Source organism: Acinonyx jubatus, chromosome B2 (genome assembly GCF_027475565.1).
Source record: "Acinonyx jubatus isolate Ajub_Pintada_27869175 chromosome B2, VMU_Ajub_asm_v1.0, whole genome shotgun sequence".
Lineage (NCBI taxonomy): Eukaryota > Metazoa > Chordata > Mammalia > Carnivora > Felidae > Acinonyx > Acinonyx jubatus.
Window position 1 is genome coordinate 106599864 of NC_069385.1, and position 13400 is coordinate 106613263.

A 13400-nucleotide genomic window follows, 5' to 3' on the forward strand; every position below is an offset into this window, starting at 1 on the left:
TTTTGGGCACATGATGGTGGGAAGAACTTTCCACAGCATAGCTTCTGGCTCCACACGTTGCTGTCCTGCCTCTACTTTGCTGTCTCCGACTACCAGCGCCAGGTGCCTTGGGACACAGTCACAGTGAGAGATGACTCTGAGACTACATCTTTGGGCCGTGATGTGAGGCAAGTCTCCCCCTTCGGTAGCAGGAGTATCTCTGCCTTTCCTACACCAGGAGGGTTTGCAGTAACCCAGCCACGCAGGAGGATGGCGACAGACCATGTTAACATAACCCAAGGAAACCGAACTCCTGTATCCCCAGCCTAATAGCCTTTTACCGAGACCCTCCAAGATGTCCATGGCCACTCTAATGTCACCTGACAGGAAGGGAGGTGCAGGAGGGAAGATGGGGAAGGAAAAAGAACCAGCAATTAACCGACTACCTTAAAATAGCGTACTTTTGCCAATTTTATAAAGACACACGAGCACCGGGGCCTCTCCCATGCAAATCGGGGAGGGAGGTCCTGAAACCTAAGCCCTCATCAGCTTCATAGTAAATCCAAGCCTTAAATCTGGAAATGCCAGACTTGTTGATAAAGCTCAATCCACCCTTCACCTCCCCCAGTAGGCTGGCTCACCTGACGTCTGGACTGAGGAGCTGGTCTTCTTAAGTCTGTAGCTAAGGGATGGTGGGGAGTGGGGGGGGGTCCCACATAATCCTTAAAATGAATCCATATGTGGCTGGATTTGCCTGATGAGTGGGGAGGAGAGTGAGGAACCAAGACTAGCAAACAGCTATACTCAGGGTTTGATTAGCGTCATGGGGAAAGAAGTCTAAGGAGCAGCCTGGCATGTAGTGTGGGGAACAAGGCAGGGGGTGGGGTGGGGGACAGCATGGAGTCACAAGAGGGCATGCGCGTGCACACATACCCCCCGGTTCCACGCATGCGTCTGGGCACTGTGGGGATGGGCTGCCATGTGAAGCTGGAGGAGAGGATTTCTTTCTGTCTTTTAAAAAAATGTTTTAATGTTTATTTATTAATTTTTTTTTTGAGAGACAGAGAGAGTCAGAGTGTGAGCGGCGGAAGGGCAGAGAGAGTGGGAGACACAGAATCCGAAGCAGGTTCCAGGCTCCGAGCCATCAGCACAGAGCCCGATGCGGGGCTCGAACTCACGAACCGTGAGATCATGACCTGAGCCGAAGTCGGACGCTCAACCGACTGTGTTACCCAGGCGCCCCTGGAGGAGAGGATTTCTAAAGGACCTGGTAAGTCATGGGGCACTCATATCATCATCTGGTCAAGCCCCAGAGGATGGAATGTGTGACACGGAGCAGGGTAGCAGCCCTTTCACGTCTAAGCAGGACACAGAGTGGCTCTGGCACCGTGAAGGCTGGCCACTCTCAGAGGAGACGGCCCTGAACATGGTGGACAATAGTCCTGTGGTGGGTGCAGGTGCAGGGTGAGGCGGCCTAGGGGGCCGTGCCCAGAGAGGACATCATCGCAAGGGCCTTGAGAGGGAAAGGAGGGAAGCGGAAGATACCGCATGGAGACCACTGCTGGAACAAGTGACATATTCTCCCAGGATTCCCAAAAGGACTGGGCAGGGCTCTGCAGAGGACTGAGGCCTGTGTGAGCAGGTGGGGGGCCAAACCCAGTGAGGCTGGTACGTTGTTGCCATTGACCCCTTTGAGACTGGAGTTCTGTTTCCTAGGCGTTGGCATCTCAGCCTGCTTTATAAGAACCCCATCCAAGCAATATTATTGCCCTGATTGGTGAAAGTTGAGGAAGGATAGATATGGAGACCTTCCCCAGGCCCATCAGTTGGGGGTGGGAGTGTCAGGTGAGACTAAGACTCTAGTTATTTATTTCTTCACTCATTTAATTGTTATTGAACTTGTACTAAGAGCCAGGCGCTGCTGTGGGGTAAGATAGAGCCTTCCAGCCGATGGACTGCCAAGGGAACTGGGAAGCATTGAGGAGGGCATCGCTCCGTCTCATGGGAGCTGGTGTGCATACCAAGGCAGGGACATGAAGGTTCTGGACTCTGGAGCCAAGCTGACCCGGGTTTAAACTCCTAGCCGCCCGTTACCAGCTGTGAACACCCGAAGCAAGCTACTGAATCTCCCTGAGCCTCTGGGGGTTGCGGTCCTCACTAGCAACAATCCAGGGTTCAGCGCGGGGATTACAACGTGGATTCCACAGAAGGGTTTATAGCGCCCTTCCTCGTGCACAGGAAAGGCGTGGTGAGCGGGAGCTATTCATAGCCCGTCTGTATTCTTAGACTCTCATTGTCCCCATTTCAGAGTTGTTCTGCAGCACGGATCTGGGAGCCAGACCACGTGATTGCGGGAAAGCAAGCACAGCTTTCAGCACGCAGCAGCGGGAGGCGGCGCTGTGCTGTGGCCTCAGTTACACCACTGGCACACGGACAGCAGCCGGGGGGCGGGGGCACCCCGCAGCCTGCTCCCCCTCCGCGGAGAAGGGCACTGACAAATGCCATGCGGGAGATAAACAGCTGCCCACAGGAGAGCACACAGATGACACCTTCTGGAGACACTCAGGAAAACTACAGAAGGAAGCCGTGGAAGGTCGGGCGGCTGAGGCTCCCCTAGTGACAGGTGGGGCCGGAGCCGGAGAAGGGAGCTTTGCTGAATTGTGTTTCTCCTTCCAGACCCGAGGCTGGGGAAATGCAACAGAAGCGACCTCCTCTTCTGAGGCCTGCGTAAGGAGGAGGCACTGGCTGGGTCCTGAAGGATGAATAGGAGTTTTCCAGGTTTAGGGGGCCACCACAGTCCTGGATGGGAAGAAATGGATATGCGGTTGGAAGGTTAAGCTGAAGACAGATTGTGGAACGCCTCCTATGCACGCACTGACCTAAGACACTCTGGCATGATCACAGAACATGAAGAATGTTCTTTTATGCCCAGGTTGGTCTCCATCAAAATGTTCTGCCAGTTAGAAGGCAAACAAGAAGAAACTGACCTGCATTCTTTGCCCCTTGTTTTTTTCATGGGCAGGCAGTTGGGGGGAGATGAACGCCCCTTGTTGGAACACCCCTTGCCTTATGCCCTCAGCCCCATCTGAAACACCCTCCTTCCTCCGTCCTCCGTCCTCCTCTTCCCTGCCATCCCTCCAGATCTGGAGAGCTTGCCACATCTTCCAGTCGTCTCCCCCGATTAGGCCAGTCCTCACCCAAAGTCACAAGGACAGCTGCCCGTGCCCAGACGCCACCAGCCAGATGCCGCGAGTGCTTTACTCAGCAGAGCACCCCTTCTACCAAGAGTAGGGCACACCTGTCATGTGGGGGGGACCAGCGGGGAGCAGGGATGCCGCGGTGCGAAGCACAGACAGGTCCCCGCTCTCACGGGGCTCTACCGCGCTTCCTATCATCACAGGGACCCTGGGAGGATACACGAGATCACTGAGGCTCAGCCAGCGAGAGCATCTCCCCCAAGGCCGTAAGGCTAGTACACGGGGGGCATCGTGTTCACCTTACACGCCCCCAGTGGCTATTTACTGTTTGGTGTGTGGGTGGGGGGGGGAGCTCTGCAACTGAGATCGCCGAAGGCCGCGGTCCAGTCTTTAGTGTCATGATTTCCCACAGCCCCTGGTACCACCCTGAGCCCCAAATACTTGGAGAGTGAGGCAAGGCAGGCCTCATCTGGCTCCCCAACGCCTGCCTTCTGTTTTATCCATAAATTCAGCGGCAGGGGGAGGCCAACGGGGCTCCTGGATACTGAAATGCATCCAGGCTGCCCGTCTCGTCTCCGGTCCCCACCATCTCCTAATCTTCCTACAGCCCTTCCAGCGAGATAGGAGGGCTAGCTAATCCCCTTGATATCCCAAATCTTCTAAAAGGACTACCTAATCAGGCCAAGTATTCCAAAGGTACCGTGGCATTCCTTTTTTAAATCTTTCAGGTACATAACGAGTAACAAATAAATCATACTGGTCCCAGCGCTGGTCCCATGTCAGGCGTTGTTCTAAAATGGGGGTAGGGGGGTGGGGGCGGTTCTCGGTCAGGCAGCCTAGGCATCACCTGGGAACTAGTTAGAAATGCAAACTAAAGGGACGTGCTGGGCTGGGAGCCAGCAATCTGTGTTTTAACAAGCCCTCCAGGGGATTCTGAGCACACCAAAGTTGAGAACCACTGTCTTAAGGCTTTTCATGGATAAACTAACGTGCGGAATTCCCATCCCAACCCTCTGAGTGAGGTAGGTTCTATTGTTAACTCCACTTTGGAGCTGGGGGGATGGAGGCCCAGAGAGGTTAGGTCACCTGCTCAAAGTCACACAGCCAGTGAGGTTGGCGCTTCTAATCCCTCACTGGGGGAGAGGCTTGACCTCAGGGAGTGTTTGGGGAGCTCATGGTGGGCTGCTTTACCACGAGGAAAAATGTCTATAGACGAGAGGCTGATGGGACCAAGAGTTCTAGTCCGACTCTAGTGGAGTAGGGACTTGCCCGGTCTCCGGGAGGTCATGTGGATCTGTGCACTGTTGCCGGCCCCCAAGCAGTGAAGAACGATCTGACCAAGCATCTCTGAAAGTAGTGTTGGGGAAGAAAGAAAGCACTTTTAACATCATCCTGTGCCAAGTCCTGATTATTCCATAATGTGCTGCCCTCAGAACCTGACAGTGATTTTCCGGCCTACACTTCCAAAATCCAGTGAGGAGGAGTCAGTAGAATATTGCCACAGCCCCTGGCCATGGAGTGATAGGGGCTAAATTTGTCCCATAACTAGGGGATCATTTCATCTTAAGGGAAATGGCTGAGAGGGCAAAAGAGCATCCAGGAAACACCACTCCCCCTCCACCAAAGGCTCTCCTGCCCGGCTGGGATTCTCCATCTGGGGTCCTGGGAGAGAGCTGCGGATGGCCACCGTGAAATGGTAGCACATTCCTGTGACTGATACCATGCAATTTTCTTTCAAAGGATGCTTAAAGATTTTACTAGCGCTGAGGACTGGGGTGGGAGAGGAGAAGAGACAGGGAGAGAAACAGACAAAAACAGACAGAAAGACAATAAAGATACAGCAATGGCTGCAGTCAACCCAACAGAGCTGGTATACAAATCTTTCAACTTTCTTCTAGTCCATTCCCCCAGCCTCATGGGGATTACCAGTCCCAAAGAACCCACACTATGCTGAGTACCTCCCATGTGTCGCTTTGCTCAATCCTCGCCGAGCAGATTTTACTGTACCCACTTTGCAGAAGATACACAAGACACAACGAGGTTTCAGAGTTCCGTCTGCTTGTCACCAACCCCACGCGTTCTGTTACGTGACGTTACCTCAGCGAGTCTTGATTCTTTTCCCTGCAAAGCGTGTCTCCAGACACACAAATTATTGCTGCCTTAAGATAAATTATGGAATGCTTCTTTCATTCTTCTTCTCATCGCTGGAACTTGTTCCTGTACTTTTTTTCTCTATTCTCATCTCATGGACACATGAACTTGTCAAGGTAGTCCCGGTGAAAGTATTCTTTTATCTATAAGGACATGGAATTGGCCCTGTTTGTTAGGATGTAAGTGTTGGTTCTCTGACCCCATCAAACACCCCACTCATGACAAGCCTCCTCACCTGAACCAGAAGGTCCCCTAGTTATTCACTGAAGAAATATTTGTTCATTTCAAAATTTTCAAAATAAATGCTGAAGGTCAAAAGGGTACCTTGGGCCTACTTTACCTCTCCTTCTTCCCAAATCTTATTGAAATAACAGTAAATAAATGCAAAAGAATAAATCCATATCAAGCATGAAAAGATCCCAGCAGCAATCCAGAAAATTTCACAAACGCCTAGAACACAAAGAGGATGAGGTCATATTGATGGATAAAGTTGAGTGGAATAATCTACACCCCAGAAACACATAGAGGAAGAGAGAACTAGCCTGGGGAAGGAGGTGCCCTTCCCAGAAAAGCCCTGGGGAGACTCCCAAATCAGAACCATAGCTATGAAGAAAAGGGATAGGCTGTGGGGTCACTATTAAAGGCCTTTCTGAGTTTTACAGCCCCCAACCTTCCTCCATGGACAGCAACTGACTGTGACGGCATTTGCTTGGGTAAAAAAAAAAAAAAATCCACTTGGCCTTGGCTTCTGGAACATCCCCTGCCCAAGGTCCCCTTGTTAAGTGATGCAGATGTGGTTATATTCCTTGGTTCTGCAATATATAATATTTTTATAATCACAGTATTCTATACCCTGTGTATTGCTTTTCAGAATTTCTCTCTTTTTTTTTTTATTTACTTACTTTGAGAGAGAGAGAGGGACAGCACAAGTGGGGGAGAGGCAGAAGGAGAAATCCCAAGCAGGCTTCCCGCTGTTAGTGCACAGCGCGATGGGGGGCTCGAACCCACAAACCGTGAGATTATGACCTGAGCCAAAACCAAGAGTCTGACGCCCAGCTGACTGAGCCACCCTGGTGTCCTTGTTTTTCAGGTTTTCCAACCAACCTACAGATGAAACCTGGAAGACCTAGAATATAAATCGTAAAAACCCTGAAAAAGTAAAGTGAACACTACAGTTCAGAGAAGGAAGTGGGAAGGTGGGGGAGGGGAAGGGAGCGCAGGTGTGCTTCTGGCTCAGGTTACAGTCTTCCATGCAGCAAATAGCAAGCAAGTGCCTACCTGTGTTGGGAAGGTCCTGAGCCCTGGGAGGTGGCAAGGAGCCAAAGGGGCAGACATTTCTGTGGCATTTCTGTTCTACCGGCAAGTCGACAGGTACTGCTTAACAGCTGAGGAAATCACAACATGAAGATTTAGGTACATTATTTAAAACCGTGAAGGTGACCAGGAGATTATCAAGACAACTGTCTTAGGTACAAAAACACAGAGGAAAGGAGAGAGAGCGTAATTGTGCTAAAATCCCTGTCATAGCAGAGGGAGAGCGGATGCAATTTAAACACGTTCAAGACACAGCTGTATAAGGGAATTATCTAAGTTTGTAGTAGAAATTGCCAAAACGAAATGCTGACATAGTTAGGGAGTCACGTCCGGGGCACGGACCCACAGCTGGGGCCTGAGAAAGAGACCACCCCCCCCCCCCCCGACTCCAACAGCCCTTGGTAGTTCTGGTTTTGTTCTTGTGCCTATAAATAAATATTACACATAAATGAATTAAATGATCAAAAGCAACCTTACAAACCCTGGGAGAAATGTAAAGTGGATACTCTGATGCCCACTTGACCTGTGAAGAAACAGGAGCCAGCCTGCCTCAATACTTGTGATAAGAAACCAGGTCTCCTGCCCCCCGGCTCCAAATTCCCGCCACATCCTGAAGGCTTCTCCCCCCGCCAGGTGCCGACTGACTAGGGTTGGGGTTCTCGATTCAAAGCGGGGAACTTTGAGCTGCTCACTGCTCATCGTTAACAACAGGGAGATTCTGACCACGACCCCAAGGGCTGTGGAAGGAGGGGGCAGGCGGACGGCCTCACGCAGGCCCGGGCCACAGCTGGCCCTCGGAGTGTCAGCTTCCTTTCTTCATGGTTCTTTTCTAACCCATCCAACATTTGGTACATGGCTACCATTTTCTTCTTATTTTATGTGATTTCGCGCTAATTCTGACTAAATGAATCCAGAAATTCATTCTGATGTGCAGGCTTTGTCACGAGTCGAGAGGTAGAGGATGTCACGTTTATTTATTTATTTAAAAAAATTTTTTTACATGTTTGTTTATTTTTGAGAGAGAGAGAGAGAGCGCGCGCGCAAGCATGAGTGGGCGTGTGTGGACAGCATAGAAGGGCTAACGATGGGCTAGGTAGGCACTTCACAGACATTAGCTCACTTAAGCTTCACAACAACCCTATGAAGCTGTCATTATTACTTCCATTCTACAGGTGGAGAAACTGAGGCACAGAAAGGCTAAGTGCCATACCCGAACCACACAGCTGTGTGACAGAGCCAGGAGCAGACCCCAGGCATCTTGACTCCAACGTCATGCTCTGCACCATCACACTAGAAACCCAGTCCCCACCCCGTAACACACACACACACACGCGCACACACACACAGGAGGACTTTCAGAGAACTCCTGCTTTCAAGAACTCCTAGCTGCCAAGTTCTGCCTTTTAGAGCCTGTGAGACACTGAGAACATGTTCATTAACACGTGCAAGTGCTTACCTGACGTTAACTTAGTCTCTCTCACCCCCGAGCCCAGAACTAGAGCCGAAGGGTGGGCCTCACAGGAGGCAGACAGGAGTTCAGCCTGAGAAGTATAATACGAACCAAGGACTGCTCTAGTTGGTAATGAGCTCCCTGTCGGCAGAGGCGGAGAGCTCTGGTAGGCCCAGGCCAGGGATGGTGGGTGCCCCGGGGGCCAAGGTTGGAAGAGCCTCGAATCAAAGCCTCTTCCAGCCCTGGCCCTGGCAGTCAATTTGGACACACTTCTCCGGACCTTCTGTCACAAAGCAGTACGCTCAACCAACAGGAGATGCATGAACAGTAAGGCCCGACCCAGACACTGAAGAGTTTACAATGCGATTCTCAGATTGTTTTAATATCAAATTCAGGGAGTTTCTGGGAGGAATTTAATAAAAAGGATGGCAAGAATTCGTTCCTTTCATCCCCTAAGGCTAAGTCCATCCTGACCTGTCCACTCACTCTTTTCTGTTCTTTGTCTGCTTCCGGAGCGTGCTATGGGGTTTCAGGCTTATATGTTAAAAAAAAAAAAAAAAAAAAGGCATAATATGTTCTGTGTCTTCGCCTCCGCAGAGGAAATGCTCTGTGTTACTGTAAATAATAATTTGCAGGTCAGTGAAGGTTGTTAAATGTCCCTGATGTTTTTCTCACTTCCTTCCAGACTCTCGTAATTACTACTGCTCTGAACCCAGCGGGCAGAGATGCATATTTCTCTGTCCAGGAAATGATAGTCGTGTGGTACCCTCTTCTCACTGCAGTGGGAGCCTGCGTGTCTGTGTATCTGAACCCATATCAGAGTCGTTCACATCCCTGCATGGAAATAGCCACATGGGAACTCAGCAATTTATTGCCCAAAAGACCTGGGGCTAGGGGTCATGGCACTCGGTTCTAGACAGTTCTACCACCATCTGCGTGATCTCAGACCAGTCACGGAAACTCGTGGGCTTGTTTCTTCATCTGTAAAGCTGAGAGCACAATACTTACCTTGACTAGAAAATATCATTGCTGCAAGAATTCATGCTTTTATTCAATATTTCATATTGAATTTAAATATTTATGGATCATCGCTCAGGGGCAGGCCTTGTGGTAGTCTCGGGGAAGTGGGGGGCGGTGCAGTTGTAAACAAACTGGGTAAAAACCTCTCTCCCTAGAGCTCCACGGGGGGAAGCAGATAAATAAGTGAGTAAACTAAACATGTAGAATTTCTAACGGTGATAAGTGTCTTGGCAAAATAGTCAGACATGAAGGAGAATGAGGAGTGCTGAAGAGAGACCAGGGAGGGCATGTCTAAGAGGCGGCTATTGAGACTTAGGCCCAAAGGATGCAAAGAAGGGACCCCGGAGAACATTTGCGGGAAGAGTATTCCAGGTGGTGCAAAGGCCCTGAGGCAAAGGTGAGTGAGCCTGCACATTAAAAAACAGCAAGGCCAGAGCAATGGAAGGGATGAGGGTGGGGGGTGTAGTAAGTCTGACGCCCTAAGGAAATGGGACCAGATGGATTAGGACCTTGTAAGGCCTTTGACTCTGACTCTGAGTAGGATGGAAACCACTGGAAGATTTTCAGCAGACGTATGACATAATCTGACTTGACTCTTAAAAAGAATCTCTCCAGCTGCTCTGTTTAGAAAAGAGAATCAAATGAGGGGCACCTGGGAGGTTCAGTCGGTTAAGCAACTGACTCTTGGTTTCAGTTCAGGTCATGGTCTCACGGTTCGTGAGTTTGAGCCTTGCATCAGGCTCCGCACTGGTGGTGCGGCCCCCGTTTGGGATTCTCTCCCTCCTGCTCTCTGCCCCTCCCCCACTCGCGCTGTCTCTGTCTCTCTCAGAATAAATAAGTAAACTTAAAAAAAAAATAGAGAAGAGAATCAAATGAAGTAAATAGTCCCTGAGATGTTCTGAAAAGCGCAAGGTACAACATGAAAATGAAGTACAGTAAAAAACTCAGCGCCCCCAGAACTCCCTGGGAACAAGTTGCTCTGGAGACCTGGTGAAACTACAAAGGACCATACATTTACTGTCATCTTCCCCATGGAGAGGCGAAGTTCACGTCCCTCCCCTTGAATCTTATTGGCTCTGCAACTCCTTATCGAATCAGATATGGCGGGAGTGATGCTGGGCCTGGTCTAAGGCCGGCTTTTTTGAAAAACGGGCAGGGCAAGGGACAGGGTGCTGCCTCCGCGGCCAGAATTCTCTTGCCAGCTTACTTGAGCGCAGTTCTCTGTAGTGACCCGGTGCGTCTCTACTGAGGCCAGGAAGCCCAAGCAACCCCCTCCCGTGAGCGATCGAAGCCCGGGGGAAATGGTTTGTTCAGCTCCAACCACCCACCAGCCATGTGATATTGGGGGAGCCGCCTGGGCTCTCTGAGCCTTATTCAAGGTAGTAAGTTCCACTATCCAGGATTGTTATGAAGAATATGTAAGATGGCACCTAGCGTGGTATCTGGCACTCAGCTCCCCATCATTAGTGTGTGTGTGTGCGTGTGTGCGCGTGTGTGTGTGCGTGTCCAATTTCAGATTTAGCCCTAACGCAGAGTATGAGGCTTCCTCTATGGCTGGATCAAAGTCTGTCTTTCCCCCTGTACCTTTACCTACCTGATGGAACTGTTCCACCTCTAGACCCTCCCTTGGGGGGATAGAGTGGCAAAGGTAGGAGACTGTCCAGGAAAGACGTCTACTGAGATGTGTATAGCTCATGGGAGGGGCTGTTGAGGGAGCCCTGTTGGAACCGAATCCAAGTCTGCTGATTCCTGCTTATGGGCCACTCTGCTGGGCAAGGGTTTCCCTGAGGATGGGGGAAGAAGAGTGGCTTGCCAGAGTGAAACGTTTGAAGAAGGGACACAACCCTCGAAGCCAGCAATGAGATGCAAATGCTGCCCACCCCACACCTCCTCCCTCAGTTCCCTGAGGACTGTGAGGCCCCCAATACTTGTTTTGGAGAGACTTTTCATCAGTGCTCAGAGGCAAGAGGGGAAAAAAAAAAGAAAAAAAAAGAAGGCCAGTAAATCAATAACAGATTTTTCTTCCCATCAGTTGGTTTAAAGTATGGAGCCAACGTCAACCAATCTAGAATTTCCAAGTTGTAAATAAAAAATTGAATAGTAAGATTTTTATCTGAGCCGCTTCATGAAAGCCACTATTCAGAGTTCTGGTTTATCACACTCCTCACGTAGTCTGAACTAAGGTGTGGGTACGACACCCACCTCATGCCAGTCCAGGAAATTCAGTGGGAAAGTTTTCATTTTTTACGTAGCTTGGCTATGAAACTTGGATACAGCACTTCTACTGAATCTTCCAACTTATTTTCCTCGACAGGTCTCTTGCACCCTGAGCAAATCATAGAGAACAGGCCAGTGAAGGATGCTACAGGACATTTGAACAGCCTCATTGTTCAGGACTAGATGGTCAATCAACATGCTCAGAACTGTATCGGATAATGCGGAGAATTACCATAACGATGATAACAACACTCTTAATGACAGCTACTATTGATTGAACACCTGCTATATGCCAGGCGCTGCACTAGCCACTTTTCCTATCTTATTCCTCATTCTTCCAAAAAATGGACAAAGTGGTCGTTTTTCCATTATCTCCTTTTTATACCCCAACCGAGACTTACAGAAGTTAGGTAAGTGGCTCAAGGTTGCACAGCCTGTGAGAATGAAGTCATAAGCTAATTTCCTTGTTCCCAGAGAGTTTGAAGAAACACCAGTTCTCATCAATTACCCAAGAATGTTCTCTCACTTCCAGCCATCAAGTGAGATTCATCCAGACAATAAATATGTATAAAGCACTTACTCCGCGTGCCGGCAAATACAACCTTGGCAACAGAGGAAAAAACATGTAAAGCAATTATTTATTCAACTTTGTGGAACATAGTAGAAGGTCAGAGAAACAGGCCAGCATGGGCCAGAGAAGCCAGGGAAAGTGGCACAGAGTGAGTTGGATCTTGAAAGATGAAAAAAAAATCATTCAAAGGGCATTGCTAGTCAGGGGGACACAGTAGGCAAAGGCATTGAAGCACAAATGAACAGGAGAAAGCAGGCTGGAAGGAAGTGAAAATAAGTCTTAAGTGGAAGAATGAAACTAGTCTTACTCCCCATAGGGTTGGGGGGTGAGGAATAGCATTTGTCTGGGAATTTAATTAAACTATTGCAAATGATAAATACAATGCTTCATATTTCTTATTCTCCCAAAGTTTAAGCGTACTTTTAAAAATCAAAGAGGTGGGGCGCCTGGGTGGCTCAGTTGGTTAAGCATCTGACTTTTTGATTTCGGCTCAGGTCACAATCTCAGGTTCAAACCCTATATCAAGCTCTGAGCTGACATTGTGGAGCCTGATTGGGATTCTCTCTCTTTCTCTCTCTCTCTCTCTCTCTCTCTCTCTCTCTCAGCCTCTCTGCCACTCACACTCTCTCTGTCTCTCTCAAAATAAAGAAATAAACTTTTTTTTAAAGTCAAAGATGAGTGAAAAACAAATGACCAACCAACACTACTCTGTTTTAATACTTGAATCATGAACTCTACTATGAGAGAAGCAGTTTACCAAAGCAGCTTACCATGGTGGTGCAGTTAAAAAAGGGTTTCTGTCCCTTTCTGTGGGTTGAAACTGGAATTTTTTCTGAAAAGTGATCTTTGTCTTCAGAAGATTCCCCTATATGTGTGTATACGTGTGTATCTGTTTCAATAATACTCCAAAAAAGTGGAAAGATAAGAAAGTGTAACTGCCCCTTACCTTGGTGTGGAAAGCTCTACAGGGACCAGAATCATTGTGTTCCCCTCCCAGTGGATTTGTTTGAAGGTCTTGGAATGTCAAAGGCTTCCATGGAATGCCCTACTGTCCTACATTCTCCCCAGGAATCTCCCAAGATGGCAGATTATTCCAGACTGAATAAACTCCAATATAGGGGAAAACTCCTGTAGGGTAAAGGGGTGGAATCTATGGTTAAAGAAACTCCTACAGATAGAAGGGCACTTGCCCTAACGGTAAAATACACACAATGAAAATAGGAAGAAGGAGGTGTTCTTGCAAAGAGAAAGAGACCCAAGGACAGAAATGGGGGTCAAGATGCAGAACTGGAACCACTTTTGAAGGTACCATTCTAAGATGGTTTAACTTCTTGTATGCTTGTGCTATGGGTAATTAACATTTAGGTATAGTTTTAAGTGGTTTTCTTTCATGGCACAGCCTGTTAGCTGTCTTCCTTGTGGCGCCCTTCAATTGTACAAATTCGCTTCTGGAAAGTAAGTGCTTGGTCTGAGGCCTCACCTTCCGGCTCTTTTTGCATCC

At 49.0% G+C, this 13400-nt stretch overlaps 1 long non-coding RNA gene across 3 annotated transcripts; it reads right to left on the bottom strand.

Moving 5' to 3' along the window:
- Nucleotides 1-979: 979 nt before the first annotated feature.
- LOC113598523 (uncharacterized) lies at nucleotides 980-12928 on the bottom strand. Of its 3 annotated transcripts, none has more exons than XR_008298582.1 (6): nucleotides 12846-12928; nucleotides 6606-6712; nucleotides 5563-5777; nucleotides 5274-5463; nucleotides 4368-4523; nucleotides 980-2778 (listed from the first exon to the last, which is right to left on the bottom strand). It is a non-coding gene; the product is annotated as an uncharacterized LOC113598523 (long non-coding RNA). The 3 variants fall into 3 exon arrangements; XR_008298580.1 differs by having other exon boundaries at nucleotides 981-2778; nucleotides 5274-5470; XR_008298581.1 differs by lacking the exon at nucleotides 4368-4523 and having other exon boundaries at nucleotides 982-2778; nucleotides 5274-5470.
- Nucleotides 12929-13400: the final 472 nt, after the last annotated feature.